General features: G+C 42.6%; 2 long non-coding RNA genes across 2 annotated transcripts in view; both read right to left on the reverse strand.

Annotated features, from left to right (window-relative positions):
* Positions 1 to 1038: 1038 nt before the first annotated feature.
* On the reverse strand, positions 1039 to 3644 carry LOC119618415 (uncharacterized). The gene is made up of 3 exons (XR_005234721.1): positions 3573 to 3644; positions 1477 to 1594; positions 1039 to 1333 (listed from the first exon to the last, which is right to left on the reverse strand). It is a non-coding gene; the product is annotated as an uncharacterized lncRNA (long non-coding RNA).
* A 14173-nt stretch (positions 3645 to 17817) lies between these two features.
* Positions 17818 to 19106, reverse strand: part of LOC140709008 (uncharacterized) — a 43107-nt gene continuing 41818 nt past the window's right edge. Inside the window, exon 3 of the long non-coding RNA XR_012089329.1 lies at positions 17818 to 17921. This is a non-coding gene — a long non-coding RNA (uncharacterized lncRNA). The remainder of the gene's footprint in view (positions 17922 to 19106) is intronic.

Raw genomic sequence — 19106 nt, forward strand, 5'->3', positions numbered from 1 at the left:
CTTTTCAAAACCATCCTTCCTCAGACTTTACTCCAGCTGGACACCCACCCCATTCTAAGGGTCTGATAAGTGACTCTTCCTGTTGTTTAAAGCAGGTATTGGCCAGGCACGGTGGTTCATGACTGTAATCTCAGTGCTTCAGGAGGCCACGGTAGGAGGATCACTTGAGTCCAGGAGTTGAGACCAACCTGGGCAACATAGTGAGACCCCACCTCTACAAAACACAGAAAAATTAGCTACCGGGGAGGCTGAGGTAGGAGGATAGCTTGAGCCTGGGAGGTAGAGGCTGCAGTGAGCCCACTCTAGCCTGCATCGAAAAACAAAAATTAAACTAAAAAATGTAAAAAAATAAAGCAGACATTGGTATCAAATATTTGCATAAGGCTCTTTTCCTAATTTAGTGCTTCAGTGTTTTGGCCATTTCTTGACATTATCTACATTTCATTAATCCTAAAGTTTCCCACTTCTCTCTAAATACCTATTGAAACACAACAGCGCAGTGGTCTTTTATCTTAGTGCGTGGCTGTTGAGTTCTCAGATTTAATTGTTGTCAGTTGCTTGGTGATAATATCATGGAGGTGAGAAAAGGAGAGACAGCTGGGTAATCAGCTTTGCAGGCAAAACAGTATAAATTCCAGGGGCCCTGCCCCCAAGTAGCCACACTGGACCTGTGTGTTCACTCAGAACAGCTCCAAAACCCCTAGTACTTCTGTGTCATCCATTTCCCTACAGTTCCCAGAGAAGCATTCCCATTCAAAAGTGTGCAACCCCTCCCATACCCTTCTTCGTGACTTACAAAAAAATTCCCAGATTTTCTTTTAAGTATTCATCCCTGATGATAAACAATCTATATTTTTCCCGAAAAGAATGGCCCCATTCTCTGCAGTCACTTGAGGGTTATTAACATGTTCCTTTACAAATCCTAGAGACCAAGTGGATTAGCTATAGCCACTTCACAGTTGGGGTCACTGCGGTCTAGAGAGAAGAGGGAACGTGCCCAGCATGTAAGGCGTGATCTACTGATTGGTTAACAGATTTACTGAGTGCTGTTTATTAATTGATGAAATCCTTAGAGTAGCAACATTATCCTCATTTTATACATGTGGAAATGACAGAGGAAAGAGAGGCACAGAGAAGCTGAGTCACTGCATTTGGACACACAGGTAGTAGGTGGCAGGGTGGCCACACACTGGAGCCCTTGCCTGGATTACCACCCTGGGTGTGGAGACGGCAGTATTCCTGGAGGCTGAAGGAAAGGATCCAGACTCAGTCTGCGGAAATGCTCTGAGTCCTGGCTTCTTCAACAGGACCCTTCTCTCCTGTTCACATATTCCTTAAGGAAAACATGGGACTCTGTGATGTTTAATACGATAAAGAACAGGGCTTTTGACTGCAAACCTCTCTAAGGAATGATCATCCAGTAAAGGGTATGCAAAACAGAATTATTAAATAAAGAGGTGGAATGACTTTAACTACCAATCCCTTCCCCAAGACTGAAATTGCAGAAAAAGAGATGGGGGCTGCTTATTTAACTGAATTTCTAGAAAGCAGGCTCTGATAACCACTTGCTCCTGTCATCTTGGTAAGTGGATTCCTCCACAAAAGAGAAAGAAAGTCATCAAATCCAAATAACTTCAAGCCAGCTCCCAAAGCAAGCCTGGCAAATTGCTCAGCTGACAACAGGCAAGAGGACTTCTAGGGAGAGGAGCTCACGCCGCACCTCCTAGCTGGGGCTGCTGGAGTTGGCAAAAAGAAATGCCTGACACCAAGCGGAATTTGAATTTCAGATAAACAATGAATAATGTTTGCATGTAAGTATGTCCCTGTTGTTTAGCAATTCAAAGTCAGTGGGGCATCCTGTATTTTATCTGGCAACCCTAATCCCAACACTAAAAAGATAATAATAAGTACATGGTATAGTTTCCCTAGATGACTAAGCCTTCCTATCTCATTGTACCCTGAAGACCTGAACTTCTTTCACTAAAAAGAACATGAAATTCTACACTTATACGTTAAATAATGTAGGGAATTAAAATATGTCTGATAGAAATCAAACCAACCAGCCAGGCGCAGTGGCTCACACCTGTAATCCCAACACTTTGCGAGGCCAAAGCAGGCGGATCACTGGAGGTCAGGAGTTCAAGACCAGCCTGGCCAACATGGTGAAATCCGGTCTCTACTAAAAATCAAAAAGTAGCCGCGCGTGATGGCGCATGCCTGTAGTCTCTGGTACTCGGGAGGCTGAGGCAGGAGAATGACTTGAACCTGGGAGGTGGAGGTTGCAGTGAGCCAAAATCATATTGAACTCCAGTCTGTGCAACAGACCAAGACGCCATCTCAAAAAGAAAAAGAAAAAAAAAGAAATCAAACCAACCTCCCAGTAGTGTGAGGGGGATTTTATTACTTCCCTAGTAAAAGGAACAATTAAAAGTTGTTGAAGGCAAGATGTGATGGTGTGCACATGTAGTCCCAGCAGTTTGTGAGGCCAAGATAGGAGGACCACTTGAGCCCAGGAGTTTGAGACCAGCCTGGGCAACATAGCAAAACCATGATTCTACAAAAAAAAATTTTAAAGCCAGCTGGGTGTGGTGGTACATGCCTATAGTCCAAGCTACTCAGGAGGCTGAGGCGGGAGGATCGCTTGAGCCCAGGAGCTCGGGACTGCAGTGAGCCATGAGTGTGCCGCTGTACTCCAGCATGGTTAACAAACAGAGCAAGACTCTGTTTCTTTCTTTCTTTTTTTTTTTTTGAGAAGGACTCTCACTCTGTTGCCCAGGCTAGAGGGCAGTGGCGCGATCTTGGCTCACTGCAACCTCCCCGCCCCTGCCCCAGTTCAAGCAATTCTCCTGCCTCAGCCCTCTGAGTAGCTGGAATTATAGGCACCTGTCACCACACCCGGCTAATTTTTTTTTGAGACGGAGTCTTGCTCTGTCAGCCAGGCTAGAGTGCAGTGGTGCCATCTTGGCTCACTGCAAGCTCCGCCTCCTGGGTTCGAGCCATTCTCCTGCCTCAGCCTCCTGAGTAGCTGAGGCTAACAGGCGAGCACCACCACGCCCCGCTAATTTTTTGTATTTTAGTAGAGACGGGGTTTCACCATGTTGGCCAGGCTGGTCTCCAACTCCTCACCTCAGGTGATCCACCCTCCTCGGCCTCCCAACTGCTAGGATTATCGGCGTGAGCCACTGTGACCGGCCAAGACCCCATTTCTAAAAAGAAGAAAGGAAGGAAGAAAGAAAAAAATGTGTAAAAGATGACTGGGCTGGGAATGAAGAGAAACGGGTTCTAGTTCTGCGACGTCTAACCCTATAATCAGCTCCACTGGCTGCCACACAGCTTCCTTCCTCCCCCACACTTCAGCTCAAATCCTGGGAATGGCTCACGTATTGCTAACGACGGAGGAACCAGGGAAGAGGGCCTGAGGTAGAGGATTTCTGTATTTTTGTGTGGCTTGCGAGTTGAAACCAAACTATTGCTTAATATTTAAAAGTGCATATGTAATTAATACAATTAGATATTTTAACAATTCTCTCTACAACATATGCACCTGTTTTCATTAAAAATAAGAATGATACCTCTCTGTCCCTGAAGAGAGAGCTGGAGAGGAGTGGGTGTTGCAGGCTCTGCCACTAGTGAGCTCCGGGTATCTGATTATTTTCTGAGGATCAGATTCCTCACGTGAGAAACAAGCTGGACTGAAGACCAGCTGGACTGAGGGTCTCTAGGCATTCTAGAACTCTTTGACTTGACAATTCCTCAGTAGCCTTTTGTAGGCTGCAGGAATTTCCCAACTCAGAGAAGAGAGTATCACCACTTAGCTAGTTTCAGCTAGGGGACAAAGTGGCTCCAGCTTTACTGCCAAATAACAACCACAAAATGTGGCGAGGCATGGTGGCACGCACCTGGAGTCCCAGCACTTTGGGAGGCAGAAGGGGTGGACCACTTGAACCCAGGAGTTGGAGACAAGCCAGCGCAACATGGTAAAACCCTGTCTCTGCCAAAAATTTAAAAATCAGCCCTGCATGTTGGTGCCTGTTGTCCTAGCTACTCCGGAAGCTGAGGTGGGAGGACCACTTGAGCCAAGGATGCAGAGGTTGCAGTGAGCCGAGATGGCACTACCGCACTCCAGCTTGGGCGAAGGGAGTGAGACTCTGTCTCAGAAAAAAGAAAAACAAAAAACAAAACCATAAAATGGAAAGGACTGAACCTTAAGTCAAAAAAAGAAAATCCTTATTAAATAATAGCAGCATTCATTCTTCTTCATTAGCAAAACGTGCCAAAGGAGCAGTTGTTCAAAGGCGATTGCCTCTGGCCCATGCCCACAAGCCTCTTTTCAAAAGGAAATTAACCCTGTGAGTCATGACACAAGCATATTCACACTCCAAGTGAGATAGGAGTCAGATAGCGTCATAAACCTTCCACCCCAACTGTCTGAACAGGTTGAGAGGATTCTGGAATTACTGCTCTTTGGGCCATTTCCCAGGTGGAAAACATCCACACAGTCACTGTGGTTACTTGCTTACTGCCTGGCAGTAACCATGAATTCCCCAGGCTTCACGCTCTACCCGCTGTCAGCTCATTGAGCAAGTAGTAATTCCTCAGTTACCCACATTTATGTTTTATACCTTAATTATTTCACTCTAAATGTCAACAAAACCCATTAGCAGGTGTCTGACATTGGTAGAAAGCCTGCAACTCCTGACTATCTAATACTAGGAGTAAAAGAAAACATAATGGCTATTTAAATACGGCCACACAAATGCACTGAAATGTACAATACAAACTCCAGTGGATCTAAATTGAAAACTTTTCTCAAAAAGTTCAAATCTTTGAAAAGTATATTTAATAACACTTTTTAAAGTTATTAAATTACAACAGAAAGACTTCGAGTTAGAAAAGCTGGATTGCCCTTAAAGTAATGATAATAAAACTTATTATTATAAAAATGTTTGGGCTGGGTGTGGTGGCTCATGACTGTAACTCCAATACTTCGGGAGGCCAAGGCAAGAGAATCGCCTGAGCCCGGGAGTTTGAGAGCAGCCTGGGCAATATAGCAAGACCTCACCTTTTGCAAAATGTTTAAATTAGCCAAGCGTGGCAGCACATGGCTGTGGTTCCAGCTGCTTGGGAGACTAAGGTGGGAGGATCACTTGGGCCCAGGAGTTCCAGGTTGCAGTGAGCTATGATCATGCCATTGCACTTCAGCCTGGGTGACAGAGCAAGACACTGCCTTTATAATTAAAAAAAAAAAAACCAGGGGCAGTGAAAGCATCCCTTTCCTCTAATGACACAAAGTATTTAACAATATGTTTTGCTCCATTTGCGCTCAACAAGTGGGAGTGATGGTTGGTGAAAATATTATTCAGGAACAAAGAGACCTTTGGATTCCTCTCCCTGTATATCAACACTCAAAATGAAGGCGGAGCCCTTTTTTCTCTGTTTTCTTTTTGGATCAATGTGAATAACTCACCAAGATCAATTAGTTCCCACAGCAGATCTAGGGTCGCTCTCTATCCAGCTTAAATTCACCAGATGATGGCCAAATCTTTCATTTTCTTTTTCAGCTCTACCTGTGCTTAACATCTGGTTTGGGATTTTTTTTTAAAAAATCATTTAAAAGCAAAAGTGAACGCATTCTTCCCTCCGGAGCTCTGGGAGACGGAAGAGTGTTCTTTGCATTGTTCATGTGTGGCCCAGTTTTCTTGTGGGGCCAGGCTTATGTTTGACAGTCCCCAGGGACTGTGCAGCAACTGCAATAGTCCTAGCCTTCCAGTAAAGGCACTTTGGGAGCTGTGACAAGGCACCAGGACTACTGTACAGGGCTCCCTGCTCTGCCTGCTGCCAGAGTCTTCTGCGGCCACTGCCTGAGTTTGAGGGGAGTCAGGGTGGTAGACACCGACAGGTACATAGAGGTACTGAGACAGCTCCCAGAAGCGCCCCAGAGTGCTGGCGCCCTGGTTCTGGATTTTCTATGTGCAGTCCCCAGGGTTCAGACCTTTATGTCCAGGCCTGGAAAATCAAAAATGCAGTTTTCCTTTTGGTTCATTCAATGAAGCCATCTTTCAACACCTTTTCTGCATCCCTGGATCTCTTCACATTCTTCCTCCCACTCCTTTGGGGAAGACAATCTTGTGGTCTAGAACTCATCCATGACTTAATCATCCTTGGTGCCTCCCCTCCCTCCCTCCCTCCCACCTTTCTCCTTTCTTCCTTCTTCTTTCCTCTCTCCTTCTCTCCCTCCCTTCCCTTTTGAAACTATTTTGTTCCTCTTTCTTTGTTCTCTTGCTAAATTTCCCATCTCTGTCCCACTTGCCAAGCCTGGAGTCTTTCAGAAGACTGTATAGGTTATTCTAGAGCAGCACTGCTTAATGGAGATATAATGTGCGGCACACGTATAATGTGAAGTTTTATGGTAGTTGCATTTTTATTGTATTGTATTGTATTGTATTGTATTGTATTGTATTGTATTGTATTGTATTGTATTGTATTGAGATGAAGTCTCAGTCTGTGGCCCAGGCTGGAGTACATTGGTGCGATCTCTGCTCACTGCAACCTCCACCTCCCAGGTCAAGCGATTCTCCTGCCTCAGCCTCCCAAGTAGCTGGGATTACAGGCACCTGCCACCAGCCTGGCTAATTTTTGTATTATTAACACAGACGGGGTTTCACCATGTTGACCAGGCTGGTCACAAACTCCTGACCTCAAGTGATACGCCTGCCTCGGCCTCCCAAAGTGCTGGGATTATAAGCATGAGCCGCTGCGCCCAGGCAGCTGCATTTTAAAAAGTAAAAAGGAACAGATGAAATTATCTTAATAACATTTTATTTAAACCCGTATATTTGGGTATTATTTCAATGATAGTATCATTTCAATATGTAATCAGTATAAAAACTGAGAAATATTTTGCATTCTTTTTGTCATACTGAGACTTTGAAATCCTGTGTGTATTCTATACTTATAGCACATCCCAATTTGGACCAGCAGCATTTCTTTTTTAAAAAAAGTCTTCTTGTGTTTTTAATGGACAAATGATAACTATATATTTACAGGATACAATGTCATGTTTCAAGACACGCACACATTGTGGAATAATCATGTCAGCAGAGCAGCCAATTTCAAGTGCCCAGTAGCCCCATGTGGTTGGTGGTGGTCATATTGGACAGTACACATGTAGAGACTAATTTGCCCTCACGTTGTTGTGGCAACGCATGATTGTGTTTTGAAATGTGAGAAGGACATGAGATTTGGGAGAGGCCAGGGGTGGAATGATATGGTTTGGCTGTGTCCCCACCCAAATCTCCTGCTGAATTGTAATTCTCAGTGTTGGAAGTGGGGCCTGGTGGGAAGTGATGGGATCATGGGAGTGATTTCTAATGGTTTGGCATCCTCCCCCTAATGCTGCCTCATGATAGAGCTCTCACCAGATCTGCTTGCTAAAAAGTGTGTGGTACCTCCTCCCTCTCTCTCCCTCTCCTCCCATCCATGTGAAGATGTGCCTGCTTCCCCTTCGCTTTCCACAATGACTGTAAGTTTCCTGGGACCTCCCCAGAAGCAGAAGCCTGTACAGCCTGCAGAACCATGAGCTGATAAACCTCTTTCCTTTACAAATTAAAAAATATATATATTTGGTACAATCAGCTGAAGTAACACAGAGGATCGTTAGCTGAGTGTAATTAGCACTAAAAAAAAGGTCACCAAAAAATCCATTGAAAACAGAAATATATCTAGTAAATTTTTGGAAATAATGTTTGATTGGAGTTAACCATAAAAAAAAACAAAACAATTTTGCAAATGAATTTATTTGGCCCCAAAGTTAGCAAAATTTCGACTGTGATTATAATCATGCATCAATCCTAAGAATGAAAAAAAGAATGAATAAAGTTCTCTTGTTTTGGGGTCGGGGAAGAATTTTTCTGACCAAACTACAATGGTAAGATATGACAGTCTTCATTTTACTTTTGACTTTCAGATCATAGAGTGTCATTTTTGTAAAAATATTAGAAGACTTTACTAATGTCCCGAAGGTCTTCATTATGGCTTTTATACTCAAATAACTCACTTTTGTGGTCCTTTGATGTCTTCATCAATTTTTTTTTCTTCCTCAGTTAACAAGTCTAACTCTTCTAGATCCTCTTTCCTTTCTGATTTTGGGTCTCATTCAAGCAATTCTCTGAAAGTCTTCTTAAACTTCTACACATTTGTTAAGCCTTACAATTTTACTTTTCTATTGATTTGAATTCCTACAAATGAGATCACTATTAAAATGAGTTCTAGATTCAGACTGTCTACGTCCAAATTCTACCTCATTGCTCACTCAATCCTGAGTCTCAATTTCCTTATCTATAAAATGGGTTAATAATAATTTTTACCTCATAGGGTTATAATGGGGATTAATAAGTTCATATGGGTAAAGCACATAGAACAGTGCCTGGCGCATAGGAAATGTTCAGTAATATGGCGCCCATTTTTATTATTGTATTGTATGTGAGTATCAGCAAGCAGCTAACAAAGAAATTGACACCTTGGGGCCTGGCATGGTGGCTCACACCTGTAATCCCAGCACTTGGGAGGCCAAGGCAAGCAGATCATGAGGTCAGGAGTTTGAGACAAGCCTGACCAAGATAGTGAAATGCTGTCTCTACTAAAAATACAAAAATTAGCCAGGTGTGGTGGTGCATGCCTATAATCCCAGCTTCTCAGGAGACTGAGGCAGAAGAATCATTTGAACCCGGGAGGCAGAGGTTACAGTGAGCCAAGATTGCACCACTGCATTCCAGCCTGGGCAACAGAGCGAGACTTCATCTCAAAAAATAATAATGATAATAAAAAATAAAAAGAAATTGACACCTTGGGCTGGCACAGGTGCTGGTATTAAGTGATGTCATGGGCTGAATTGTGTTCCCCCCAGAATTCATATGTTGAAGTCTTAACCCCCAATACTTCAGAATGTGACTGTATTTGGAGACAGGGTCTTTAAACCTGCAATTAAGTTAAAATGCAGTTATTAAAGTGGGCTCTAATCCAATATGACTAATGTCCTTATAAGAAGAGGAGATTAGGACACAGACAAACATGGAGGGAAGTCCATGCAAAGACAAAGGGAGAAGACAGTCATCTGTAAGCTGAGGAGAGAGCCCTCAGGAGGAATCAACCCTGCTGACACCTTGATCTTAGACTTCCAGCCTCCAGAACTATGAGAAAATAAACGTTTGTTGTTCAAGCCACTGAACTGGTGGTATTTTGTTACGGCCACCCTAACAAATGAATACATCCACAAAGGAATATTTAAGTGTTAATATCTTACTTTAAAAAGTCATTGGTAATTAGGAATAAGTTTAACCGAAGAAGTGGAGGATCTGTACACAGAAAACTATAAAACATTGATGAAAGAAATTGACGACACAATAAACTGAAAAATATCTCATGTTCATGAATTGGAAGATTTGATATTGTTAAAATGGCCATACTCCCCAAAGTGATCTACAGATCTAATGCAGTCTCTATCAAAATTCCAATGACATTTATTTTTACAGAAATTGACAAAAAATCCTAAAATTCATAGAGAACTATCAAAGACCCTGGATAGCCTGGGCAAGCCTGAGCAAAAAGAACAAACCTGGAGACATCACAAACAGCATAGTACTGGCATAAAAAACAGATACATAGATCAACAGAATGTAATACAGAGCCCAGAAATAAACTCAAGCACACACAGTCAACAAATTTTCAACAAAGGCAGAAGAAGACACCATGAGGAAAGCACTGTCTCTTCAATAAATGGTGCTGAGAAAACTGGGTGTCTACATGCAAAATAAAATTGGACCCTTATCCAGCACCATCTATAAAAATCAACTCAAAGTGAATTAAGTACTTAAACAGAAGCTCTGAAACCATAAAAACTCCTACAAAAAAATTTGGAGAAAATCTCCTTGACATTGATCTTGGCAATATTTTTTTTTCATAGGACACCAAAAGCACAGGCGATAAAAGCAAAAATAAACAGGACTACATCAAACTAAAAAGCTTCTGCATAGCAAAGGAAACAGTGTACAAAATGAAAAGTCAGTCTACAGATTGGGAAAAAATATTTGTGACCCACATATCTGATAAGGGGTTAATATCCAAAACATGTAAGAACTCACACAACTCTGGGCAAAAGACTTGAATAGAGATTTCTCCAAAGAAGATATAAAAACAGCCAACAGGTGAAATGAAAAGTGCTCAACATCACTAGTCATTAGGGAAATGCAAATAGAAACCATAATGAGATATTATCTCACATCTGTTAGAATGGCTTTTACCAAAAAGTCATTAATCCTTGTTACAAAGAAAGAGTAAAGGTGTGGAGAAAAGAGAACTCTTGTTGGTGGCAATGTAGATTCATACAGCCACCATGGAAAACAGTATGAGGGTTTCCTAAAGCAAGTAGAAATAGAACTACCATACAACCCAACAATCCCTCTTCTGGGTGTACACCCAAAGGAAATGAAATCACCACCTCGTAAAAACATCTGCACTCCCGTGTCCATTGCAGCATTATTCACAATTGCCAAGATATTGAAACAGTCAAAGTGTCGATCGACAGATGACTAGATGAAGAAATTGTGGCATAGATACACAAAGGAATACATACTCAGCCTTAAAAAAAATCAGATCCTGCCATCTGTGACAATATGGATGAGCTTAGGGGACATTATGCTAAGTCAAATAAGCCAGACACAGAAAGAAAAATACTGCATGATAGCAGCCTGGACAATATGGTGAAACCCTGTTTCTACTAAAAATACAAAAAAATTAGCCAGGCATGGTGACATGTGCCTGTAATCCCAGACACTTGGGAGGCTGAGGCAGGAGAATCGCTGAACCCAGGGAGGCGGAGGTTGCAGTGAGCCGAAATCGTGCCACTACACTCCAGCCTGGGTGACAGAGTGAGACTCCGTCTCAAAAAAAAAAAAAAAAAGAAAAAAAGGATAATACTGCATGATCTTACTTGTAAGTGACATCTAAAAAACTAAATTCAATAAATTGCATGTGTAGAACCAGAGAGCAAAAGGGCAGATACCAGAGGTGAAGGGGGCCAGAAGGGGAAGGGTCGAAATGGGAAGGTATAGGTCAAAGAGTACAAAGTTGCATAACTGTTGAATAAATAAGTTTAGAAATCTAATGTACAACATGAGGACTACAGTTAATAATACTCTATTTTATACTGGTAATTTGACAAGACAGTAGATTTTAGGTGCTCTGATCATGCACACACACACACACACACACACACACAGAGGAAAAGTAGCTATAGAGATAACATACCAATATATCAATTTACTTGACTATAGTGACCACCTCACTATGTATATGCATGTCAAGATAAGTATATTGGCCAGGCACGGTAGCTCACGCCTGAAATCCCAACACTTTGGGAGTCAAAGGCAGAGGATTGCTTGAGTTCAGGAGTTCAAGACACGCCTGGGAAATACAGTGAGACCCCATCTCTACAAAAATTTTAAAAATTAGCTGAGCATGGTGGTGTGTGCCCGCAGTCACAGCTACTTGGGAGGCTGAGGCAGGAGGACTGTCTCTACAAAAAAAAAAAAAAAAATTAGTTGGATGTAGTGGCATGTGTCTGCAGTCCCAGCTACTCAGGGGCGCTAAAGCAAGAGGATCACTTGAGCCCAGGAGTTGGAGGCAGCAGTGAGCCATGGTTGCACTGTTACGCTCCAGCCTGGACAACAGAGTGAGGCTCTGTTTCTCACAGAAAAAAAAAAAAAAGAAAAGGTAAGTATCTGAAAATATACTCTATACCTTAAATATATTCAACTAAAAAAGGAATAAGAAAGTAAGAAGTAGCAATTTTTTCCATTTTCCATAGTTATAACACTGAGAATAAATTTAATTCTGTTGATCGAAAAACAAAAATTTTTAAAAATAAGTCATTAGTTTTTTTTAAAGTTCATTAGCCATTGTTTCTGTGACAGTCATTTTATTTCCCTTGCACCTTTGTGACTGAGGTTTCGTGTAGTGACACGGGCATAAGGAGGACCCTGCATGGGTCCCCTGAAATGTGGTCGCAAAGCAACCACCAGTCCACATTCTTCGGGCCACAAGGATGTCACGTGAGACTTTTGCTAAGTGTCTTGCTGAAATAAGTCATTTCTGACTATGGTATTTTCCTGCTCGTCCAGTGGAGTGCTACGGCATGGAAACAAGGTTGTCTGGCACGAGCTCAGGTTTCGGGGACCTCATGAGAGTGCCTAGCAGTCATTACTTTCTTTAATAAATGCGCACAGAGCCCCTTCGATCATCTGTTCCTGAGTTTTGCTGAAGCTCAACATTAAATGTAACCGGCACACAGACCCGTAAGTCACCTTTCCTGTTGTGTGGAAAATCTGGAACTCATTTACCCATCTCCGGTCTTTTGCTATCTCTCCATTCCCCCCAGTTTCTCCGGTTCAGATGGTCCTGTGATCACATCTGCAAGTTCTTTCAGGACTCTGGGGTGCCATCTATCTAAGCCAACAGCCATCCCTGCTCTCGTTTTAAGCAGTTAGATGCTCTCTCTGCCTGTGTTGAGAGCATTCAACTTGGGCTGAACATCATTCTGCTTGACAGAAAACAAAAGCTTTATCTTTTGTGCTGTTTTATCAGATACATTACACTTTTTTCATTTACATTGATGATCTTTCTTTTTGTCTTTCCTGGATCTATCAGGGCAAAATGTTATTTGCTGTCCCTAATATCCTTTACACTGCAAAATCTCATTAAGTAGATATCAGTTTAATTCAAGATATACTATCCAGAGCTGCAAGGATTCCCTTGCTGCTATAGGATCCATTGATATGATAGGTTAATTCATATTATTATAATATACTAAAGGATTCCACATGTAGTTCTATTTTTTCCTATTCCCTTGAGTTTTGAATTAGTCTTCAGTCTTTGTCATATATTACAAACAATGTTTTTAAATTAGTAAGTATCAGAAGTAACATTCATCATGTACTAAATCACACCATTCTGTTCTCCATAAATGATGTCAGTATCAGAAGGTACATATTTCTTTCTCTCCATGCTTCCTGTCCAGTGAACATGTTTACATGCCCAATCGTGGCTGATTTGTCAGATCTCCAGACACCAAAGAAGGCCTGCAAAACCTTACACATTGGCCTCTTCGAGGACCAAACCAACTGAAAACCTGTATTGGCTGCGTGAGTCCCAGTTCTCACGAGGGATGTCACCCAGCCACCTGGTACTGACGCTGTGCATTGCTGCAGAGGAGGCCTCTGTTTCCTCCAAAGCTGGTCAACTCTCACTGTAGGATTTCCACTGAGGGGCATGGCAGGACTTTCCTAAGGGGGCTGTAGAAATAACCCAAGAATCACCCCGCTTTCCTCCCATTGCTGCCTGTTCTTCACTGCATTTTTACATTTGGCTGTGGAGCCTCAGCCATTGCAGGAAAGAGAGTCTGGGAGAAGGCTAATGGGAGAGAGGCCCCTTGTAACTGCTTCAATTTGAGCGGATTTATTCCTGTTTTCAAAACTTGTATTTGTTGTATTAGTCAGAGTTGCTCAGAGAAACAAAATTAATAGATGATAGATAGGTAGATGGATAGATAGATAAATAGATGAGAGAGGACATGTTAGAGGAGTTGGCTCACCCAGTGATGGAGGCTAACAAGTCCCTTGATAGGCCATCTACAAGCTGGAGAATTTGGAGTGCCAGTAATATGGCTCAGTCCAAGGAAAAAGGCCTTGGGACCCGAGGGTCCAATATGCCATTCCTTTGATTTTGTTCTGTGTAGGACTCCAGCCAATTGGATGGTGCAAATCTTCCCCACTTAGGCATGTCAGACGGCCACGCCAGTCTCCTCGGAAACACCCTCACTGACACACCCCAGAATAATGCGTTATCAGTTCTTTAACTTGACACCGAAAATTAGCCGTCACATTTGGCATCCTCCAAAGATTTTGTTTCAAAAAAAATCCTTCAAGATGGTTTATAGTAATAACTATCTTTGGAGGCTACTCCTATCTGCCCCCCCACTTAAGGGTGGTAGATTTCGCAAATAAAAATACATGATGTGTGACTGAATTTGAATTTTGGATATGTAATAAGACGTTTTTAGTATAAGTACGTCCCGTATTTTTCATGGGCCATATCTATACTGAAGAATGATCAGTTGTTTACATGAAATTCCAAGTCAGCTGGCAGTCCTTCCCTATCCCAATGAACCAGCAGCCCTTTGTCCCACTCCAGAGTCGGACAAAGCGTGCCTTGTCTCACTGACCCCTGTTGTGGATGAGCCCTGCGTCCTTCAGCAGCAAAGTAGGGCCACGCCCCTCAGGCCCGGCCTCTGTCTGCTCTCTTCTCACTCCTGCTCCAGGCCTCAGGGGCTCACCTTAACCTTTATCATCAGAACCAATGCCCCTTTCAGGCTTCCGGGGCAGGCTGACTTTCATTTCTCTTTATCACTGGAAATGACCCACATCAGCCTTTCCAGCTGTCAGCTGGGAAACAGAATCCTTCAGTGATTTCCCAACAGAGGCTCTTAGCCGAGACTGCTGATCTACAGTTGGCGGGTGTTAGGGGTGAGGGTGGCGGGGGCTGACAGATCCCGAGGAAGGGCCCAGAGGTTGAGGGAGGTGGGAAGGAGGAAATGTGTTCTGCCACAGCTGTAAAAGGAAAGGAAGGATCTAGAAGATGGCTTAAAAAAGGATCCCGTCTAAGATAGCAAAGACGTCTGACCACGTGCTTCTGGTATTTCCCATCTTTTCTCAGCAAAGAACAAGGAGCCTTCAAGGTGGAGTTTGAGCGCATTCGCGGGTCTGCCATTTAGGGGCCTCGCCCAGCCAGTAGCCAACTGTGGAACCTTCCTGGCCTTTCCCCATGGAACGGGTGCTAGTGCCTGTCGTGCTGGGGTTGCGTGGGTGTTAAATGAACTAACCCTCAAAGTTGGATTCCTATGCCTTCCTTTCTCCATTTTCCAAAATTAAATTTCTTTTCTCTCACCAAATAAAACTGAAGTTAAGGCTGGGTGCAGTGGCTCATGCCTGTAATCCCAGCACTTTGGGAGGCCAAGGCAGACGGATCACTTGACCTCAGTAGTTTGAGACCAGTTTGGCCAACATGGTGAAGCCCTGTCTCTACTAAATATATAAAAATTAGCTGAACATGGCGGGGCATGCCTCTAATTCCAGCTACTCAGGAGGCTGAGGCACGAGAATCGCTTGGACCCAGGAGGTGGATGTTGCAGTGAGCTGAGATCACACCACTGCACTCCAGCCTGGGCGGCAGAGTGAGACTCTGTCTCATAACAGTAAAAATGAAGTTAAACAAAATAAAATGATTATGCCTTGAAGAGAATAAAGTGGAGGAAAAAAAGAAAATAATCATCTAAAAATATTGACCTTAAAGCAAATTACGCAACTTAATTTGAAAATATGCCAATCAGCCAGGGAATATGAGGAGATTCTGTTGATGGACAGTGGACTGAACACACACATTTACTGCTTCTCCTTCCAGAAACATGACTGAAATTATGGCAAAGGGACAAACAAAAGCTGTAAACACACAGAACAAAGAGTATAGGAGGGAAGACAATAGCAAAGGCCGAAAGCAGGAAGAGTGGTGAGCTGACTCTGCTCCCCATAAGGCAGCTAAGTTTCCCACCTGAAGCACAAGGCAGCCAGGGAAATGGCAAGTCAGTGCCATTCTGGAAGAGAGATAAAGGAGGGAATGGAACAGGGCAGGTACATCCTTAGGACCCTCCCTTACCTTCAGCTGAGTGAGTCCCACCTTGTTGGGGGGTGGGGGTGTGTGCAAGCTGCTTCAGCTGAGTGAGACCCACCTTGTTGGGGGGTGGGGGTGTGTGCAAGTTGCTTCCTGAATGTTTGCTGTCAGGTGTAAACCCACAGGCAAGAAATCGAATATTTTTTTTCCTTCTGGGGAAGACGATCAACATGAGAGAAAAATACCTAAACATCCTGAAACTGAGGGTGTGGAAGGGTCCTCTCTGAAGAAGCTCAGCCTCCAAGCAAGCCCAAGCTCCCTTCCATATATGCAAAGTATTCAAACAGCTTTTTAGTAGTTAAATTTTATGCAACGACAGGAAGCCAAGGATGATCAGACATCTGAGGGGGAGTTTCGTATATGAAAGGTGTAGTTCTAAACATCAGCTGGGGGGAAAAATCAACTCAGAGGAAACCTGGGCTATCCATAAAAGTAAAAACTTTAAAAAATTCAGGAACATTCTCACAGAGATGAACAAATATTTTATCCATGCAACAAAAACAAGATGTCACCAAAAAACTTTTCAGGAAAAAACCCAACTCTTTTTTGTTTTGTTTTGTTTTAGACAGAGTTTTTGCTTTTGTTGCCCAGGCTAGAGCGCAGTGGCACGATCTCAGCTCACTGCAACCTCCGCCTTCTAGTTTCAAGTGATTCTCCTGCCTCAGCCTCCCAAGTAACTGGGATTACAGGCACCTACCACCACGCCCAGCTAATTTTTTGTATTTTTAGTAGAGACAGGGTTTCACCATGTTGGTCAGGCTGGTCTCGAACTGCTGACCTTGTGATCCACACGCTTCGGCCTCCCAAAGTGCTGGTATTACAGGCGTGAGCCACCGCTCCTAGCAACCCAACTCTTAAAAAATTGAAGTACCCACATTTAAGATGCCTGTAACCATAAGACATCCCATTATTTTCTGTACCATTAAAAAAAGAAAGCCATGCATGATGGCTCACTCCTATAATCCCAGCATTTTAAGAGGCCAAGGCAGGAGGATTGCTTGAGCCTGGGAGTTCAAGACCAGCCTGGCTAATAGAGAAAGACTCCATCTCTACAAAATTAAAAGATAAAAATTAGCCTTGTGTAGTAGTAAACACCTGTAGTGAGCTATGATCATGCCATTGCATTCCAGCCTGACCAGCAAAGCAAGATCTTGCCTCAAAAAAAAAAAAAAAAGAAAAGAAACAAAACAAAAAAACAAAGGAAAACCACTAACCAATGCATGACACTGCTTAACATTTACAAGTTTTGCCTATTGAAAAAGTCTTTTAATGTTACTTAGAGATAAATGTATGAAATATCACCATTACTTGTTTATATAAAAGAAAAAATAAGCAAAACACTTTACCTAAGGAATTCATAAACATCTTCACATTTAAAGTGTGAGTTCTCTGAAACCAGTTCCCAGCTCAGAATTATTGACATTGTTTTTTCCCCATTTAATATCTTTCTCCATGTCATTAAGAGTATTGATGATGCATTATATTTTAGCCAATTGTTCAACTAGTGTCAGGGATTTTTTTTCTAAGCTATTGATACCAATTTTCAAATTTTGAAGCTAGCACTTAATTTGGCTTCATTTAACTTAAATAATCATTTCACTTTTCTCCATTGAATCGCATCACTGAATGTCATGCTGTGTTGGCCCAAGGTCTGCAGGAATCTTCTGACAAACTAAGTGTCAATGCTTCAATGATAATCCTGTACAATGCACAAATTGGTCATACCAACTCCTTGTTGCTTTGAAAGTTTTCTCATTTATTCCAAAGGATTTGACGTTTTTACTGCCTTCAGTTGCATTTCCTGATATGTAGTATCAACATGTGTGGCATCAACCATGCATATAACTCAACTGAGGAGACGGCAAGCTTGTGTATGCAGAAGCAATGGCAATGACGATGTGACTGGTACCTGAACAATGGTCATTGTCACGGTTCATTATTTATGCAATACATTCTGACCACAGAGGTTATAAACTGTGAAAAACATACATCTTAGAATCAATTAAGAACGTTTAAAAAATAGCACTCACAGGCCAGGCACGGTGGCTCACGCCTGTAATCCCAGCACTTTAGGAAGTCGAGGCGGGCGGATCATGAGGTCAGGAGATCGAGACCATCCTGGCTAACACGGTGAAACCCTGTGTCTATTAAAAATACAAAAATTAGCCAGGCGTGGTGGCATGCGCCTGTAGTCCCAGCTACTCAGGAGGCTGAGGCAGGAGAATTGCTTGAACCTGGGAGGCGGAGGGTGCAGTGAACCATCTCAAAAAAAAAAAAAAAAAAAAAAAAACAGAAAGAAAAAGAAAAAATAGCACTCACTAGAACAGATGGAAGATAAAATTTAAGAAATCTCTCAGAGAATAGGAAAAAAAAAGACACAGAAAAATAAAACAAAAGAGAAAAGATAAGAAAATTAGAGAACCAAACCATAAAGTCCAACAAATGAATAACAAGGCTTTGAAAGAGAAGAGAGTACAGAACATAATGGAGAGAGAAAACAACAAAGAAATGATTTGAGACCGTTTCCTGAAACTGACCTATAAGAGTTTTCAGGCCCAGCACTGTGGCTCACACCTATAATTCCAACAATTTGGGAGGCCAGAGGATCACATCAGCCCAGGAGTTTGAGACCAGCCTGAGCAACATAGGGAGACCTTATCTCTGCAAAAAAAATTTAAAAATTAGCTCGGTGTGGTGGCACACACCTGTAGTCCCAGCTACTTGGGAGGCTGAGGTGGGACGATCACTTGAGCCCAGGAGTTTGCTGCCACAGTGAGCCGTGATTGCACCACTGCACTCCAGTTTGGGTGACAGAGCAAGAGCCTGTCTCAATTAAAAAAATAAAGCAGCTTTCAGATGGTAAGAGCACACAAAGTGCCAAGAATAGTTATAGTAAGACTTTAGGGTACATCATTGTGAAGAATGAAGAACTTAAAAGATCTTAAAAACTTCCCAACAGGGCTAGGCATGGTGGCTCACACTTGTAATCCCAGCATTTTGGGAGGCCAATGTGGGAGAATTGCTTGAGGCCAGGATTTTGAGTCCAGCCTAGGCAGTATAGTGAGACCCCACTTCTACAAAAAAATTTTAAAACTTACCCAGGCATAATGGTGTGTACCTGTAGTTGTAGCTACTTGGGAGGGTAGGATCACTTGAGCCCAGGGGTTTGAGGCTATGCCTCTAGTCTGGGTGACAGAGCAAGACACCATCTCTATTTTTTTAATACAGTCATATTATGATCCAAAGTTTTATTCTTAAGAGGGTCTTGTGCCCCAGTTACAGGTAGAATTCTTTTTTTCTTTTCTTTTATTATTATTATTTTTTTTAAA

This window comes from Chlorocebus sabaeus, chromosome 18 (genome assembly GCF_047675955.1).
Source record: "Chlorocebus sabaeus isolate Y175 chromosome 18, mChlSab1.0.hap1, whole genome shotgun sequence".
NCBI lineage: Eukaryota > Metazoa > Chordata > Mammalia > Primates > Cercopithecidae > Chlorocebus > Chlorocebus sabaeus.